This window comes from Marmota flaviventris, chromosome 6 (assembly GCF_047511675.1).
Source record: "Marmota flaviventris isolate mMarFla1 chromosome 6, mMarFla1.hap1, whole genome shotgun sequence".
Classification (NCBI taxonomy): Eukaryota; Metazoa; Chordata; class Mammalia; order Rodentia; family Sciuridae; genus Marmota; species Marmota flaviventris.
The window spans coordinates 21,963,978-21,983,726 of NC_092503.1; positions in this window are offsets into that span (position 1 = coordinate 21,963,978).

The following is a 19,749-nucleotide window of genomic DNA, read 5'->3' on the forward strand; positions in this document are numbered from 1 at the left end:
AAGATTTTAAACTGGGGGTAAAAATCCAAATAAACCAAACATCCTGCTTATCTCAAATTGATGGTCAGTAAGGAATTTCGTGTGTGTCTCTGTGTGAGTGTGTGTGTGTGTGTGTGTGTGTATACCCTTCAACGGATCAAAATCATCAGTGAACAGCTACTGACAAGTAGGTATCATAGAAATAATTCAGCGCAACAAGTTCTAAAACGCAACTCATGTCTTTCCCTTAAAACCCACTTTGTATTCCACAGTGAAGGACTATTGTCTTAGATTCTCCAAATAAAAACCTCAAAGGTCTCCCTGGTATAGTTCTCCCTGCCTCCATATCCACTCTCCATGCTCCACTGATACATACCCAATGCAATCACCCTCAATCCTACTGCCACTGCACACCCACATCAATTTCCAAGTACACTCCTGGGACAGCCACCTGACGCTCTCTTTGCTTATGACTGCTCACTTTTCCTCATTTTCATCTGCACTGTTTTCACAGCCATCCTGCTAGAGAAGACATTTGTCATAAACTAATCTGCTTCACTGTTTGGATGGTTCTCTAAACAGCCAACATGCGTTGAGTATTATAATATGCCAACCATTGTTGCAAAAACTTCCTATGTGTTATCTTCTTTTTTTCTGAGGGTATAATTATGGCCACCACTTACAAATGAGGAATCAATGCACATGGAGTTTCTGTCCCGTGTTCACAGTCATTGACATGGCAAGTGGTAGAGCCAGCATTTACTAAGGTGGTTGGACGCTCTTGACTGCCACTGTGAACCTTTCCTAAATCTTCTCCCAAATAAACTTCCAGTCTCTTTGTACAGGCAGCTACAAGACTGTGAGCTTCTCAAATTCAGAGATTGTACATCAAGGGCCAAAAAATCCTTTGGACACTTGGATGGAAGGTAAGTTGGAGGTGCGGGGGTCCTTGGTAGCTGCCACCTCCTCTTCAAATGAGGATCCCTCTCAGGCCTCACACACGGTCACTAAAAGATCTTTATATCAAGCATGGAAAAATGAGTCCAGTAAATGCTGCAGAACTTTTTACAATACTCTGCCTTGTAGAAGGTGGAACTACATTTCACGGCATCTCAGGTGAGCACCATGCCCTCCTAATCAACATTCCTCAGCACCTCTTTCCACAGCTCACTCAGGAGCACCGCTTCTGAAGTTAGGTGAGAGCTGGCAGAGGGACACAAATGCACTGGCAGAACAACATGGACTGCAGCCATAGCCATAGGTCTGTCATCACAAAGGACCATCTATCTGGGTTGTTATATAACTTCTAAGAAGAAATAACCATAAGACAAGAAAGAAAAGGTTAGGTATAGCAGAAATTGCCCTGACATATTCCACACACACACAGTTTGATAAATATTTGATTGTTATTCCAGGAAAAGCTTTTAAAGGAATAACTAAGCCAGCAATTAAGGGAAAGGGATGTCTCCTTCTCCAAGGCAGTGGGAATGTCAGCTCTCTGTTGCTAAGGGGAGATTGGGCAGGTTCACAAAGGCTGAAGAGGACACATCCCACCAAAAAGGCCGGAGTCCCCAGCTGCTCCTCTTTCCTTATTTAACAACAGAAACCACATATGCATCTCTCTGAATCCATGTTCTGAGTGATTTTAATAAATTAGAAGCATTAGACATGTACAGACCCTGCGTGTTTCTGCCTAACAATTACCTAACACCTACCCAGAAAGCCTTGCTGGAGGGAGACCTGGATCCTTAAAACTGATGGTCCACTAGCACGTGCAAGGCCCCTGTTGGATCCCCAGTACTTCAAAACAAACAAACACAAAAGCAAACAAACCTGATGGTCCGATTGTTAAGATTGGTGCTCAGCTTTGAGCTGCCAGGCTTAGATATCCACTGCCTGAAGCCATTTCTGATTAGAAAAATTTAGGCAAATATGCAACCTCATTATCTTATTTAAGTTGGAGAAAATGCAGTGTTCCAAGTTAATCCGACCCCCGGTATAATGTCAAAGATGTCTCAGGTTTTGAGATACTAGGGTACATGCCCCCCCCATCGCACTCAGTATAATTAATGGGAAAGTGTGTCATGGAGGTATACATTTCCCTCCTGGAAGAGAGAGATGCTTACCTCATCAAACAATGACCATGGAAAGTTGATCATTGACAGTCAGTTATAAACTATTATAAGAAAGGTGCTATTTCTGAACTGTTTGAATAATAAAATTTAAAAACCTAATATTCCGTTCAAAGGGCTACATGCCTATATTGGTGACTAAACCTAAAGTTGAAAATGGTATGGAAACTGCTCTTTCAATAGTCACTCGACCTAGTGTATTCTGAACACTTGTCAGGAGCAGAGGGTTTTTTTTTTATTAATGGCATTTAGTAGCATAAACAAATATAGCCACAAATTATGCAAACACTTATCCCTTGCAGCTACAGTCAGCCAAAAAAAAAAAATAATAACCCTTTGCATTTTCGAAGCCTACAAAAAGGCTGCTAACAGTAGTCACTTGCCCTTTCTTAAATGGCCTTTAAATAAATATATGAGTCAGTTAAGAAAGGCATTTGCTTGAATTAAACTGATAATTCTGCCAGGATGTCAGTATAATTAATTGTGGGAGGCAGAAGTTTTAAATGAGGCTAAATTAGGGATTCTGGTTTATTTATTTATTTTTCACTTACTCTACTGATGTAATTAGAGAAGCTTTCAGTGGATCTTGAAATTGTGCCTTGTCATAGAATGTCATACCTACATGCTTTCGGGACAAGCACTAGAGCATGGTTTCATGATGGAAATGGGGGTGTGATACATATGCACGGACCCAGTCTTCCTACTACCCTACACACGTGCACACGCACTCCCCTAACATGTTTTGTTTCATCTGTTACCCTAGAGTTTTCATCCCTGATATCACATTGTTCTTATTTATTTCAATGTCTTCTGTGGCAAGGATAAAATGTAGTCACAGAGTTTCATTCCTGGTAAGCTATTTTAATAAATAATGCAAAAACACACTGACTTCAAAATCTCTCCCTGCCTATACTACCTACCCCCAGGACTGAAATAGCAAAATTCCATAATGGATATGTTTCACCAGCAGTGTAGGGTTGTGGGCTATAGAATTTGTCTTAAATGATGCACCCTCCAGGAAGAAGAGCTGGTCGTTTATCCAGGTACTAGAGGCATCGCTGCACAGCTGACACCACCTGAGTAACTGAACTAATGAGTTTTCAGGAGACAGAGAATCCAGAACACAGCTGGGAGAATGAAGTCTGCATTTAGGGCTGAAAAGCACCAGAATGGGGAGCAATTCTACAGTGGATAGCCTCTAAAAGTTCAATGCAGCAAAGAAAAAAGAAAAAGAAAGGGCCACCTGAGAAGTAATTCTAGGCTAATGATTTAATTAATTAAGAATTAGTTAACTAAACTACTTCTCCAGTCATGCTTGCCTCGCTGTCAAGTAAAGGTATTAAAAACAAATACATTTTCGAAAGGTACACCATTGATCACTGAAGTCCATTCTCTGAAATTGGAACATTTTCAACATTGCACCCCAAGATGAATACGAAAGCATCAGACCCAAAGAATCCTTATGTACTGCACGGTACACGTTGTAATATTATTAAATTTATTCTGTTGAGCTCATTAACTCTACCTTTTGCCATCCCTTAGCAATAGTTCCTTTTCTGTTGTTAACTCTGCATTTTCAACCCCCTGTGCTGAGCACAAAAGGATCAAACACCACACACTTCCTGCAGCCTAAATAAAATAGCAGTGCAGCCTTGACAAAGGTGAATGTGGCATGATCATCTGCATTCCCAATTCTTCAACTTCAAAGCGAACGCTAATTGCCTCGTGAAGGATGCATCGGGGTTAACATATGACATGCCTCCCAGTCTTGAGCACTGAAGTGCAGGCTGAGAGCAACAAATAGGCAAACCTCTGCAGCAGGGGATGCAGACTGCAAAGGAAGCCAGCAGCTATGAAGAATTCAGGCTTGTTTTACCTACCGGCGTTGTCCATGTCTCAGGAGTGGCGAGGCGAGTTCTGCGGCTGGCAGCGGGAAGCCCTGGCTCTTCTGGCTAACGAAGCACCCTGCCCTTCTGCTGATTATCAGCCCTTGCTGGCACACAGAGCATCCTTCATGCACTGTCTGCAGGAGACACCGCCAGGAAATTTATATCTCCAAGGATGACAAACAGCCATTAGCTCCATTACAGGCTGATTAAGAGAGACTGAGCCTATCAAGTGGGTACTTGAATCCCCTGGGGTTTCCACCTCTGTTCTAAGCAAAGAAGGAAAAAAAAAAAAGGGAAAAAAAAAAAAAAAAGAAAATCCCTGCAATGTTGAATGTGCTGCACATTTTAGGGGGAAAAAAAGTGCACATGCTTTGTAAAACACCATGCTTTCCAAAAGATATCAGAGCAAACAGGAGCAGGAAGAGGCACACGTAATTAAAAGGTAAAAAGGAATCTCTAAAAATACTACAATAAATTATTCTTTCTTTGGGGTTAGTCTGAATAGGCTTCAGTCTTTATCACTGACATCACTGAATGACTGGGCAACTTTTCAATTTAAAATCTTAAAGTGTTTTGGTTGTTGTTGGGGGAGGGAGCAGGGAGTAAACATAAAGCATTTAAAAATAAAGACTATCTGAAATAGCTCTGCTCTATCTAAAGGCTAAGGCTGAGAATTCTGTTCCACCTTGGCTATGTTTTCATTGTCATCAGTTTTCCTATTTCTGGTCAAAATTTCTATCCACCTATCCGAACAGCAAAATTCAAAGGAATTTCATCAATCATACAAGAAATTACTATCAAAAGAGGTCAGGGAAATGGAAATCTGAGGATCAAGAAAAAGCCATCAACTAACCCAGGAAAAGACAGTTCACTTCTTTAATTTAATCAAGTGAATGTGACCCCCCCGACCCCCCGCCAAAGACACCAAAAACCGCTTCCAAAATCAGGGGACAGGGCTGAGCAAGGTGCTGAAGAAATCATGTGTCAGGCCTTGTGGCTATTAGGACACTAGATTTTGGGCACAGCACAACTTTGTCTTCTGCATTTTCTCAAATAAAAGGAAATGATTTACAATGACCTCTTGTAACCTACAATACAATGAACCAACAGTACAAGTCTCTACAGGTGTTTTGACAGTTTTGTTTTTTTTTTTAAGTTCATAATACTATCGTAGCCCCACAGTTGGTGAATTCAAAAAGTAATTTGTTTATTAAGCATTTCTGGATGGCATTAGAATTCCTAGTGACAAACCACACACCAATAACTCACAACCTAATCTTCAATTACAACAGCTTCTGAGCTTAAATATTTTTTTTTTCATGAACTTCAGGTTTGACTGTAGAATTAAGGTTCTTTTAGAGCTTAAGCAAAATACTTCATTTATGATATCAGTATTAATTCAAATTTCTCAATGATTCTGCCCTGAGATTTTTTATGCCTGTTATTTTAATTTTGTCAAATGATTTTAAGGATGAATGAATTTTAAAAATTGAATATTTTTTCAAAAATATTCTTCATAGTTAAAAAAAAAACTGCTTGGATCCCATAAGATTTAAATCACTGTGGCTTCCACACCTCTGCAGCTTGCCCTGATTAAGACCTGCCAGCTACCCAGAGTGAGTGTTATCAGCACAGAATCTAGGGCAAACTAACTATTTTTGAGAAAAAAAAAAAAAGAGTGGGGGGAAGTAACAGGGAAATAGGAAAGCTAGAGAGACAATTTATCACCAAGTCTGAGGTTCTGGTAAGGAACAGCTAAGAACTCTCATCTACTGAGAGTTCAGATTGCCTCATAGGAATATGTTTGCATTAGCTTGGTCTGTAGTTTGAAATGTGTCAGTTATCTTTATTAACATAGTAGTCCCCAAATGACAAATAGATTCTGTTCCAAAAGTTTATTTTGTTGAGCATTTGAAACATATTTTTCTCTTAAATACTGACAGATTCTGAAGATGGTTCAATAAATGTTTTTTGATGTGATTTGTCTAAGGTCCACAGCCCCTAAGATAATTCTAAAATCCAGAAAGTTCTGAGAATCTTCAGTTTTTTCAAAGTTTTCTCCTTTTTGTCTCCCTCCCTCTCTTGATATTTCTCTCTCTCTCTCTCTCTCCACCTCCCTCCCTCCCTCCCTCTCCCTCTCTTTTTCTCCTTCCTTGTACTGGGGGTTGAATCTTTTTTTTTTTTTTTTTAATTTGGCTCCAAAATACATTTGATGTCCCAACCTGACTTGAATCCTGTTGAAATCTTTTCTTATTCCATTCAGAGTGAAAAAACATGTACATATTTGCAATTTAAAATGGTAGGTAACAAGTATTTGTGCTGATGAATAGGTTAGTTTGCTTGATTTAATCATCTCACGTTGTGTATATGTATATGTGTGTATGTGTGTGTGTGTATTTATTTATTTATATATATATATATATATATATATATATATATATATATATATATATATATATATCTCACAACATCATGCAGTACTCCATGAATATATAGAGTCAAAAATCTGTCAGTTTACAATAACATAAAAAAGTCTTAAAATTAAAATAACATTGAATGGTAGAAAACAGTCACTGACCCTGGCTTGCCACAGGGTCCCCTCCACGTATTTAGGAATTCACTTTCTTCTGCCCTCACCTATCAGCATCCAAATTTCCCCACTGATGATGCAAGAGGTGACAAAGGAAGGGCCATACAGGAAGATTCCAGAGAGGACACAACTGGTGTTGGTGTCTACTGTGAATCAGGTTGTGTTTAAAAGCTGCCTAAATATCATGCATAACTAAAAAGAACCAATTTAAAAAAATAATGCTGCCTAAATAGCCAAGGTTATGTTTGTTTCCCATCTTCCTATCCTGGCCACTGGAATCACCATCTGCCCCTCCCCAGTATCAGAAAGCCACAGTGCAAGAAAAAGCACAATAAATGGACCATTTTCCTCAAACCCCAGGAGAATCCACCCCCCATCCTCACCCCCCTCCCGACTTAATTCAGAGCCACAATTAATATGCTCTAGTTGGGGAATGCTTGAATCTAAAATGTTTTCCTGGGCCCTTTATAAATGTCCCAGAGATGCTGTGTGGCATAGAAGCAGTGCTAATATACCTCAGTGTTCTATATTACGTTTCTAAATATGAGTTGAGTTCCTGTTTTTATTCACCTTCCCATATGTATACTACTCAGCTTGCTTAGAATTAGACTAACTTGTTGGAGACCGGAGGTAATTTGGAACACCCACACCTAAAGGACCCTCAGTGTGTCCCACCTTCAAAAAGAACCCCCCCACACCCTATGGTTTTTAAAAGAAATTGTTTGCACAAGGATGTGGGACAACTACAGAATAGAAGAAAATATGTACAAACTATAATCCTGGCCAGGGATTAATATCCAGAATATATAAAGAACTCAATAGCAAAAGAGTAAATAATGTGATTTAAAAATGGGCAAAAGACCTCAATTGACATTTCTCCAAAGAAGAAATTTGAATGGCCAATCAGATATATGGGGGGAAATGTTCAACAGCACTAATCATCAGAGAAATGCAAGTCAAAACCATAGTGCAATATCACCTAACTCCAGTGAGAATGGCTACAACCAAAAAGAAGATGAGTGTTGGCAAGGATATGAAGAAAAAGAAACCCTTACTTATAAACTTTTGCTGGTAATGTAAATTAATACAGCTATTATGGAAAACAGTAAGGAGATTTCTCAAAAAACTGAAACTAGAACTAACATATGATCCAGCAATCCTTCTACTGGGTGCAGATACAGAGAAAATAAAATTAATGTGTTGAAGAGGCATCTGCACTCCTATGTTCATCAATGCATTATTTCCTACACCAAGTTGTAGAGTCAATCTAGGCATCCATCAATAAACAAGGGAATATTATTCAATCATAAAAAGGATGAACTTCTATCATTTGCAACAACATAGATGGATCCAGAAGACACCTGTTAAGTGAAATAAGCCAGACACCAAGAGACAGATGCTGTGTGAGCTCACTCATTTGTGAATCTAAAACAGTGTTCTCAAGATCACAAGTTCAAAGCCAGCCTCAGCAACTTAGCAAGGCCCTAAGTAACTTAGCGAGACCCTGTCCCAAAATGAAAAATAAAAAGGGCTGGGGATGTAACTCAGTGGTTAAGTGCCCTTGGGTTCAATCCTTGGAACTAGGGGGAAAAAAGTTTTCACAGAAATAGAGAATGGAACAATGATTACCAGAGACCAGGAAGGTGAGTAGAGAAAAGGAGAGAGATTAGTGAATAGGTACAAAGTTAGCCAGGAGGGATCATTTCTTGTGTGCCATTACATAGTAAGGTGACTACAGTCAACAACATGTATATTTCAAAAACTAGCACAAGGGAATTTGAATGTCTCACCACACACACAAAAAAACTGATACATGTCTGAAGTGATAGATAAGCTAATCACACTTACTGACTCATTTACAAGATGTATACATGTATCCAAACAGTACATCGTACCCCGTATATATCTACAATTATTATGTGTCAATCAAATTTTTAAATTTAATTCAATTTTATTTTTTAATTTTTGTTTATTACAAAAAAAATATGTTGGTAATTCCAGACTTGTCCAGCTGAGGTAGCAACATCAAAGGCCAGTGATATCTAGTACTTTCCAATATATCACTTCAAACCACATCTTTCCTCAAAGAACCCTATTAGCAACTGTCTCTCCTAATATCCAAGAGAAGAGTATCTTAGTTTCCTACGACAGTTGTGTGGGTTTCACATGGCTTTCTGCAGTGCGGGCATTGAACCCATGGCCTCGTGCATGCTAGGCCAATGCTCTACCACCAATCAACACCCCAGACCTTTGCACGACTTCTTCATAGTTTGGGAGCACAGGAAAAGCTGATGATAGTAACAACCTGCCTTTTCTGACTGACTTCCAAGCCCAGGGGCACTAAGGGCAGTTCAAGTGGATGTTGTGAACAAGAGCCAGAAACACCTTCTCAAGGAGCAGAGCAAATGCAGAGTCTCAGGCTAGAAACACCATGGTTTGGCTTTCAGAAGACCAATCCTTCTCTGCAAGGGCAGACTCTGCTCTTTTCAATGGGAAAAGTAAGAGAATGAATTGCCCAAGTAACACTATTGCTCAGCCCAGCATATCTGCCGTGCAGTTCAGTCTATGTGGCCTTCTTGACCTTTTCACCTTCTGACTCATCCAACGGCATAAAAAAGCGCCAAAATATTAACTGCCCAAGAGAAAGCTTGCTCCCAGTTCCTTTTGGAACAATTCTACTGGAAATCTGTTTGGAAAGCATTTCGGCCACTGCTTTTACAAAAACAGCTATCGGATACAGATAGTTTCAATGGGCAGAGCGCTTGGATTTATAACTCTCCAAATCCCTGAACTATTAACAACACACAAACACACACCAAAAAAAAAAAAAAAAAAAAAAAGTATATTGGAGAAAGTTTTACTACAGATAGTCTTTCCAGGAAGTTCTGGGCAAAGAAATATGAAACATTTATCTAATGTTCTATTATGGGGATTTTAAGAAAATACTTACTTGACATGACTACATTTCAATTCTTCCTAACCATTCTCCTTTTGAGATTTCTCCTGTGTCAAAGAGTATGGGGAGGGAGTCTCCTGAATCACTTGCTAACATTTCCTTCTCTTTCCTTATTTGTGGTCCTTGGTCTGTACCTTCGAGCTACACTTAATATCCTAAGCATCTTTATCTGGAGGCCAGGAAATTTCTCAGCACACTGATGGTCCCCTGATAAGTCTGAATGTTTGGTCAAGGTGATGTGGTGAATGTGGTGGGACCTCGCCCACTGCTCCAGGCACACAGTAATGATGGTAAAATATCACATGGGGAAGTCACAGGTTGGGCCCACAGAGGTAGACGACTCTTGCCACAAGTCAGAAAGGAGCCCAAAGCAGTGAATGAGAGGCCTGCAGAGACTTGCTATGTGCAAGACACAAAAGTAGAGGCTCATTGCTCAGCTCCTGGGTGGTAAGGGTTTAAATGCACCAGGTGAGAAAGAATGGACAGGGCTAGATTCTGTTCAAAAGAGGCTGCGTGAATGACTCAAGAAATGAGGTTGGAAAAAAAAAATGGCTACTGTCCTAGTTTCAGGAATCATGGCTCTATAAAGCTGAGATGGGAGGATACATCTTCATCATGAAGAATTAAATTCGCTTCATACTGACTCCCTAAATGCTGGATCCACAACATCCCCTTCAAATAGGGGAGGAGCTCCAAGCTGTCATGAGAAAACTTGACTAGACAGCAGCATCACAGGGACAAGGTGGAGGTGACTTTGGAACCATAATATTATTGAAGAGGGCAAGAGAGAGGGATCAAAGCCAAACCCAAAGAAGCAAAAACAAGCAAACAAAATAAATACACCCGCTGAATTCCAAAGTACAGTCACACGTTACCCAATGGTGGGACACAGCCTGAGACATACCACTGGGCAATCTTGTCCCTGTGCAAAATCATATCGTTAAGTACACATTCCTAGATGGCAGAGGGCAATCACTGGTCTCCTGGTACAACTATGAGATGCCGTGAATGGGACAGATGAGGCTACTGATGGAGTGACATGGAGGGCAATTTATGGAAAAAAATTTTTTCTTAAATAGGAGTACACTCTAAAACAACAATAAAAAGTTTAGTATAGTAAATACAGAAACCAACAGCATAGTCATGTATTATCAAGTATCGTGCACTGTACACAGTTGTAGGAGTTAGACTTCAATGCAACTGGCAGTGCCACAGTTTTGTTCCCACCAGCATCACCATAAACAGGAAATATATTGGGCTAGGACATCACAACAGCTCCAGGGTCCCTAGGCGATGGCAATTCTTCAGCTCCATTAGTCTTATGGAACGACTGTCACACATGCAGGCTGCCGTCGACTGAGACACCATTACACAGTGCATGCCTGTCTTAAGACTGCTACTACTAACCAAAGCAGGACAATAAAATAACCAAATAACATGATTGCATGGATCAGAATGATGTCCATGTTGTGGAAGAGCCTAATACATATTTTTTAAAATAAGTAAGTTTATCCAAGAGATAAGTAAAGGCTTGACATCTACCAAAACAAAAAGGCAAATATGAAAGAAAAACAGGTTGATAGGCGGGGGAAAAAAAAAAAAAAAAAACAGACGGATACCGAAAATAACCCGCAGGAAATCTTGGAAATAAAAGTCATGACATTTAGACTGACGCAGGCTTCTTATGAGCAGTTACTGATGCCAGAAGGCACGACGCTGGAAGAAAATGACTGTCACCCTCACATTTTATGCTACCATTCATCAGCAGAACTCTGCCCTTTAAGCCCTATAGATTCAGAGCTTAAAATCATTAAAGGATGTGTGGGACTTTGGTACAAGATCAAAAAGCACAGTGAGTAAGTTGCTATGATATATCAGTATATGGAAATACTTGGATTATGAAACAATGCTTTCATAAATAACAAAAATGTTTACAAAAAGGCATAAAACTGGCTGAACATCATGAAATGTGGGTATGGGGTTCAGAGTGTCAAAGGAGAATAGAAATATTGGATTGTTTTAAGTTTAGGCTCAGACAAGATGAATGGTTTTAAATTTTAAGTTAGTAGAAACATGTAAAGTTATATATCGTTTCGAAAATTAGGAGCAACTGCTTGAAGAACGGGAATAACTTGGTTCCTTAAACCAAATGTCTCTATCATAGATTAAATGTGCACCAGAGGAAGGTGAAAAGTGGTTCAGTGCTGTGAGGGAAAAGAACATTAGAACTTCTATTAACATTTATTTTATATAAAAGATAAGAAAACAGACTGGGGGTGTTGTTCAGTGATAGAGCAGGCATGAGTCCCAGGTTGGATCCCCAATACTGCCAATAAATAAATACAAAGATGAAACCACTAAGCTATTATAGTATTTAATACATGCATTTCCTTGGCACTTTCACTTTTTCCATGTGTCAGATTTGAAAGGAGTTCCATAGTATGGAGTTGACACAGATTTTGAAGCTGAATTCTTAATCTGATTGTAAAAGTTTTGAAATGAAGAATTCCAGTGTATTTTTCAACTCATTTGCTAAAATACAAAGAGGGAACACATACCAATTAGCTCTCAAGAATAACCGAGGGCAACAGAGGAGAGCCCTGCACTAGCTGAGCTTCAATAGTGCCTCATGCACAAAAGGTCGAGGGGGTTAGATGATGATTGGCAAACTCAGCCAATGATACACTTCTTCACTGAGCTCTCTCTTTCAACTCTGATTGTCATTAAAACCAGTATCAAAATAAACTTTAGAATCAAGTCATGAACTTGCTATTCCATTAACTGTCAAATTAAATTTTTAGAAATTATGATATGTACTTAGTCATCGCCCTCATTAAAAAAAAAAAACAAACATTTTTTTTTGTCCATAGGAATGTCTTATTAGTGCAATAAACTTTTGCTGTCTTTGAAACATTGTCTCACCTTGATCTTGGCCTTTAAGATGTTTTATTTTTATGCCCCATAATATGCATGATACACAGCAGTCCAAATATAAAACTTTTAATTTAAAATATATGCATATATTGAGAGAACATGCTGATTTTCTTGTGACAAATTACCACAGTGCCTTGCTTGCCAGCCATCTGCAACACACACTCCTTCCATCAAAGTTCTGTTTGTTTTCTTGACTCTCTTCTGCATTACTTTTTTTATATAAAGGTAGGGTCCACTGCTGTTACCACCGATGAGGTCTATATGTCCTGTCTGCTGGTCACTGAACTCTCAAGCACATTTCTTCCTACTCAATCTTTGGATCACTTTCCTTCCTTCATTCAAGAAATTACATCATTCTCACCTTCTCTATGGAACCTTCCCTAATGAACAGGACGCACAGGAAACTTCCATTACTTTATTTTTACTCACCACCACACAGACCGTAATCACTGCTTGGTTTGTTCGTACTGACACTTTATTTAATGTGTTCTAAAAAATTCATTGTGAATAAGTTCTTTGTATTTTTTTCTATGCAGCGAATGGACTGCAGTCTCTTTATTAATCTAGAACCAGGGAAAAAGGTGTCAGATGATCTGGGTTAGAGTCCCTCATTTCATTTATAAGCTGGAATCCTTGTGCAAGTTTGTGATGCCAAAGGACAACTGGTACCACGATTCCTTTGGGATAACCAGTCTCCAGGAAGCTGTCAAAACACTTGAATCACTGAGTCACCTCCACCTCCCACTACCACCCTTTTTTTCAGTGCTGGGGATTGAATTCAGGGCCTTGCACACCATAGGCTAGGGCTCTACCACTGAGCTAGGCCCCCATGCCATCGTCCACCATCTTTCTTCTACACGCTCCCCTTAACTCCTGTAGATCCCAAATCTTGCTTCTCAGAAAAGAGATCATAGGCGAGGTGTGACTGCACATGCTTGCAATCCCACCGACTCTGGATGCTGAGGCAGGAAGATCGCAAACTTGAGGCCAGTCTCAGTAACTTCATGAGATCCTCTTTCAAAATAAAAAAAGGGATAGGGACATGGCTCAGTGTTATAGTTCCTCTGGATTCAATCCCCAGTACCCAAATAATAAAATAAAACAGGGAGGGGGCGGAGGCAGGGAGAGATCTTAGGTGTGAACGCCTCTTTCTCTAAGTGTGATCTACCAAGGGTTTCTCACGCTCAACTCAGCTAACCTTCCCTGTCTTCCACCCTTTTTGGCATAACTCTTACAATTCCCAAAGAACTAATGTTCATGTGGGAATTGAAAGGAAAGTTCAGGGTTTGTTTGTTTTTGTTTGCAGACTGATGATCAAACCCAGGGCCTCTTGCATGACAGGCAAGCACTCTACCACTTCCCCAGCCTGGACAAGTTAACTTTAAACATGAGCATTTAGCACAACTTTTTGGTCTTGAACATTTTGAGTGCTTATGTCTGTTGCTTAGATTGCTACCATAGCATGAAAGAGACAGGTTTCCCAGTGTGTGCCTAGGGAAAGGTCCTAAGTAGAGCAATCCCTCTGTAGTCACAAAAAGAAGGTCCAGGAATGTGTTTCTGTTTCACTGCTAATTAAAAAAAAAAAAAAAGTGAGAGAGAATGAAGGACCATCTGAGACGCAAGAATACACACTTGCTAACTGTGAACCTCAAAGTGAATGTACAGTTGGCTATAGAATTTAAAACAAAACCAAAAATGAAACAAAACAAAACCCCAGCATCCCATCTCAGTGAAAGAAGTCATACAGCAGTGGGTTCTCAATATGTAAAGTATTTTAGCTTTGTAAATAAGGTCAATACACGTGGGTGTACCCTAAGAAGCAAATTCTGACATGCAAATTAGATTTCCTCTGTGTCTGTCTAGAGTGTCTGAGCCTCAGAATTTGCTCCTACAGAAACTGAAAGTTGCCCCCAGAGAAGGAAGTTTCATGTTGACCTGGTCACTAAGACACTAAAAGCTCTGGTAGTGAAGTCAATGACAGTTTATCAGACCAGCAACCTATCCTGATCCACAATCCTAAAAAGGCCTTTTTCTAGATGATTCTTACTCAGGAAACCATTCATAAGTTTTCTTTCTTGTTTGCAGACCTGTAACCCAGAGTTGACACCTGCCTTTGATTCTCAGTCCAGGAACCGTAATGGCAGCATATGCTTTTTGAGCATTGACTTTTTACCAGGTGCAGCTGAATTTTTTTCTTAGACTTGCTCTCATTTAAATCTAACAAGAAGATTTAGTCTAGTACAATTTTTATTTCCATTTTCTAGATGAATAAACTAAGGTTTGGAGAAGTTATGAAATGTGCTTCAAGTTGCACAAACGGTAAACCTGGATTCAAACTCAGATCTTTCTTTTTTCTTTTGGGGTTGAGGTGGTACCAGGGATTGAACTCAGGGCCACACTACCACTGAGCCACATCTCCAGCTCTATTTTGCATTTCATTTAGAGACAGGGTCTCACTGAGTTGCTTAGCACCATGCTTTTGCTGAGGCTGGCTTTGAACTTGCAATGTGCATGCCTTAACCTCCCACACCACTGGGATTACAGGTATATGCCACCTTACCTGGTCTCAGATCTTTCTTCTTGGAGCATCTTCCTTTTCAATGTCTACATTGATCAGGAATGGCAAGGCTCAATGTATAGGTCCAACATCTTTATAAAATCTGATCTTATTGAACTCCTGATTTTAATGTGAAAGAATAATTTATTTTAAAGCTGAAGGGTTTTGTCTCAATTGAACAAATAAAATATTTAAAGCTAATATTTTTGTGCCTTGGCAAAAAAAAGGAAGCTCTTGGTTTTCAATAGCATTCAGTGATCTTGGTATGAATATAAACATGGTAGAATTTCTGCCTCATTGTGTTAAAATACAAGCTTCCTTCTAAAGTCCAGAAGACAGCTACATTTAAAAATTATTTCTGAAGGAAGACCGAATTATAAATCTATAAATCAAGGCAGAATGATATATGCTCACCATTATTCAGATCAATTTATTTATCACTTCGAGGAGTTTTTAATATAGTTTTCAGGAACTTTGCATAAACTTTATTATGGCAAATGCTCAAATAATGATTGAGTTGGCAGCAATACAACCAGGTCACCAGAATGTAGAGGAAAGCATCTATCTGATTCAGTGCTGAGTAATTGGCCAAAAAGAGCTCGCCCTATCGATTAACCAAAGGGTGGCCTGTGGCCTACGGGGCACTCACAGCTGCTTGCAGATGAGTCTATTGTTATAAAACCAGTAAACAAAGGGGAAAAAATGCTCTGAGAAGCTGCTCCAGAAATATACAGCCTAAACTAGTTCTCTGTGCAGGCTACCATGTAGTTAAAAGTATAATGATTACCCACCCCAACTAGAGAGATGTTCCCTTCAAATGACAGATGGTTGGTAGCTCAGGGGCAGCCTGCCACCCATACTCATAAGACAATTCTCTCTATAGGATATAAGAAAGGGTCAAGAGTGGGGTGCAGTGGGGTACTGCTATAGCATCATCTACTTGGGAGGCTGATGTGGGAGGATCACTTGAATCCAGGAGCTCAAGAGAAGTTCAAGAGATAGTAAGACCTTATCTCCAAAAAATTGTGATGGTTAGAGGTCAGACTATTGTTTTCTCAGATGAGCAATCAAGGGCTGCCTACTGGCAGTCTAGTGTCAAATCTAGCCCACTGACACAGTCATTTAACCAGGCCAGACCTTGAAAGCTTTAGATAAGTCATATGTTCTGAGTTTGCCAAAGTCCCCACCACTCCGTATAGTCTTACTTGAGCTGCGAACATCTATGTGCCCTGCCTCACTCCTGAAAAGTGTTTGTGCTCAAGTTAGCAGAATTAACTGATGGCTTCTTACATCTTTTCCGGATTCATGATTCTCTAAATAAAGAGTGGTATACCTTAATTATCTATATAACATGAAAAGATAGAAAGACATACACTGGCTCTTTTCTTTTAAAGAGAGAGATTGAGAGAGAGAGAGAGAGAGAGAGAATTTTAATATTTATTTTTTTAGTTTTCGGCGGACACATCTTTGTATGTGGTGCTGAGGATCGAACCTGGGTCGCACGCATGCCAGGCAAGCACACTACCGCTTGAGCCACATCCCCAGCCCCATACACTGTCTCTTAATGAACCACTCTTTCAGGAATGCAATTTTGCAACCCAAAAAAGTTCCTAACATGAGCTATCCCTCTGGGATTCAGCAAAGAAGGTACTATAAGCCCTGGGCTGATGGGAAAGATTTGGGTCACCTCTGCTTTTTTTTTTTTCTCCAATGAGCACCTGGACAAGGAGATATGAAATATCAATGTGAAAAAGAATCATTCTCCCAATTTACCTGAATTCTAAATATTAACATATTAATATATGTTAATATGTCAGGGCATCTAGAGCAAAGTGCTGAGTACACAGTGGGTAATCAATAAATGCCTGGCTGACTTAACTGGGACTAAGTTCTTGGACTTCTCTCACTGCCACCACTATTCTAGGGTCAGGGTGAGATTCTGTCCAAGTTCAGTCACGATAGGATTTCCTAGTGGCTCACCACTAAACCTGGCACAGCAAACAATGAACATCAGTGCCATTCATCTAAGTGGTTCTAGGAAGAATTGCTGAGCGCACAACACACATCTAGCTACTGCCTTTGAGGAACGTGAGGTCTAGTAATAATGCCTGCAAGATGGTCATAGAAAAGTTCCTGGGAGCCATGGTAGAAAAGGAGATGAACATTAGAATCTGATAGAGAGGCAAGACCATGGGAGGCACTGGGATGACAATCAAGGCTTAACCAGGTTCTAGTGTAGGAGCAGGGGAGGTGAGTGAGAGGGTGAGGGGCTTGGGCAATTGTTCTTTGAGAAGTTCTTAGCCATCCTCAGCCTGCTTTTTCTACCTAGTTCAGTTTTTTTCAGTTTCCTTCTTTGACTGTCTTTTTTATCAGTATTAGTTTCCCGATGCTGCTGTAACAAATTACTATACATTTAGAGGCTTAAATCAACTCAAATTCATTCTTACAGTTCTGGGTCAGAATCTACAATAAAGATTTACATGGCTAAAATCAAGGTGTTGACAGGGTTGTATTCCTTCTGAAGGCTCCAGCTTGGTCTCTTCTAGCCCTACAGGTTATGTTGAATTCTTCAGCTTGTAGCCTCTTCAAAATTCGCCCTTTCAAACCATTGCCTTCTCTTCTTTTGACCTTCTTATCTCCCTCTTATAAGAATCCTTGTGATTACATTGAGCCCAACTGAAAAATCCAGGATAGTTTCCCCAATTCAATATCTTTAATTACATCTGCAAAGTCCCTTTGGTATATAAAGTAGCGTATTAACAGAGTTAGAAAGTCGGATGTAGGCTTCTTTGTGGCGCTATTATTCAACCAACCATATCCTCATTGTTTTAACAAACTACATGTCATCAAGTCATCTTAAAATAAAGTTTCCTCTCCCTGGAAACAAGCTCAAGGCAGCCAAAGTCCCTATGGGTGCACGGAAATCTATAGTTGAGGAGTTGTCAAGAGGGGTGATGGTAGTGGGATTTAAACAGGTACTGAAAGAATATTTAGCAGGAGAAAAGAGTAGAAGAATTAAAAACAATGAAGAATATCAATATGATGGAGATAGGGAATTTCCAAGATTCTAACCCCAAATGGCATGTGTTAAGTGAGGGTAGAATGGGGGAATCAAATTCCTCTAATGCCTTTATCACTGACTCCCCATCATGGAAAACAGAGCAGGAGAGAGATTCAAGAGTCCAGGAAAAGTTAAAACTGAACTCTGCAAAAGTCCACAGATGCATCACATCTGATTCCAAGCTTGCATACCCACATTTGGCATTGGATTGTAGGGTGGAGGGATTTCACCTGATTTTCAGGACAGTGTGTAGGTAGAGAATGATGCTCATCTGGAATGAAAGAACTCCTATCTGGACATTTCATAAAAATGCACGAGGCCTTCACCCCTCACCTGGAAGCCAGAATCATGTTTCAGTACAACTGCTCAGTGTGAAAAAGCAAAGCAATTCTAAAGGAAGAGACAGCAGGGAGCTCCGAAGTGGCATTTCTAAGCAACTGTCTTCCTGGAGGTCATTTGTATTCCTCCCCTAAGACTGGGGGGGCAATCAATGTGCTCTTCCGCGGCGTGCAGAGGGAGAACACAGAGAGGAAAATACATGTGAAGGAAAGAAAGAAAGATCCAGAGCATAGAGCAGAATGATGTGGGCTTGATGTGGCTCCTGGGAGTAACAAGGCAGGCCGGGAGAAAGGCGGCTGTGGACAGCAACGGAGCTACTGACGCAAGTCACAGGCCAGAAGGCAGGGGATCCGGGCCAGCCCAGCCAGGTCACAGGATTCACATCAAGAACTGCGGAGGCCCAGCAACAGCCTCATGATTGGATGTGGTGATTTTGATAGAGAGTTTCGCTATTTCCAAAAACATTCTCCTCCTGAAAATCTATATTATGCACCCCAAAACACTGCTTATTAAACATTTATCATGGATGCGGTGTTTATAATCTGGGGATACCAACAAAGGAAAGAGTCTCTTTCCTAGTAAAATTCAGGCAAATGAGAATCTCAGCAACACAATATATAATCACCGAGAAACAAACCTAAGACAGGCTGATCCCTTCCCCTAGCCACCCCAGCTCAGGAAATGGACCATGAGATAAAAAGATACCATATCGGAACTGAGAGGAGAAAAGAATAGAGGGACTCTCAGCTCTCACTTGCTGGGGTCAAGGTTTTCCATGGTCAATTTTGTTATGGATCAAGATTCAATGGCCATATGTCCAGTGCTATAAGGTTTCTGTAATTCATTTGGGAGAGTTAAATTATTTAATAGGATTAATAATTTGTACATTGCCCAACTTTATAGTATCTCTACAAACTGAATAATTCTCAAATATTCTCTTATCCTTTCAAGTCCTATTTTTAAGAGCCCCCAGCAAATAGTGCTTATGTCAGAAATAGTTTGAACCATAGGAAAACTAAGAAGGAGCCTGACAGGAACAAACTCTTCCAGAAGTAAATCTACCTATAACCCACCCACTCAGTCAACCGGAAGGGAGTAGGAAAAGGTTACGGAATTAATGTTAAAATAGCACCATCCGCATGTAATGATTCACCATCGTGTTTATCTTTGGAGGGCTAAATTAAGTAGAACGTTCTGGTAACATTCTTTTTCTTTATTCTAACGGCATTCTTTTTCTCTTTGAAATCAACAACAGACCACCTCTAGCCATCTTCCTGAAAGCTTTCACGGAGGACTAGCACTAATGTGGGAC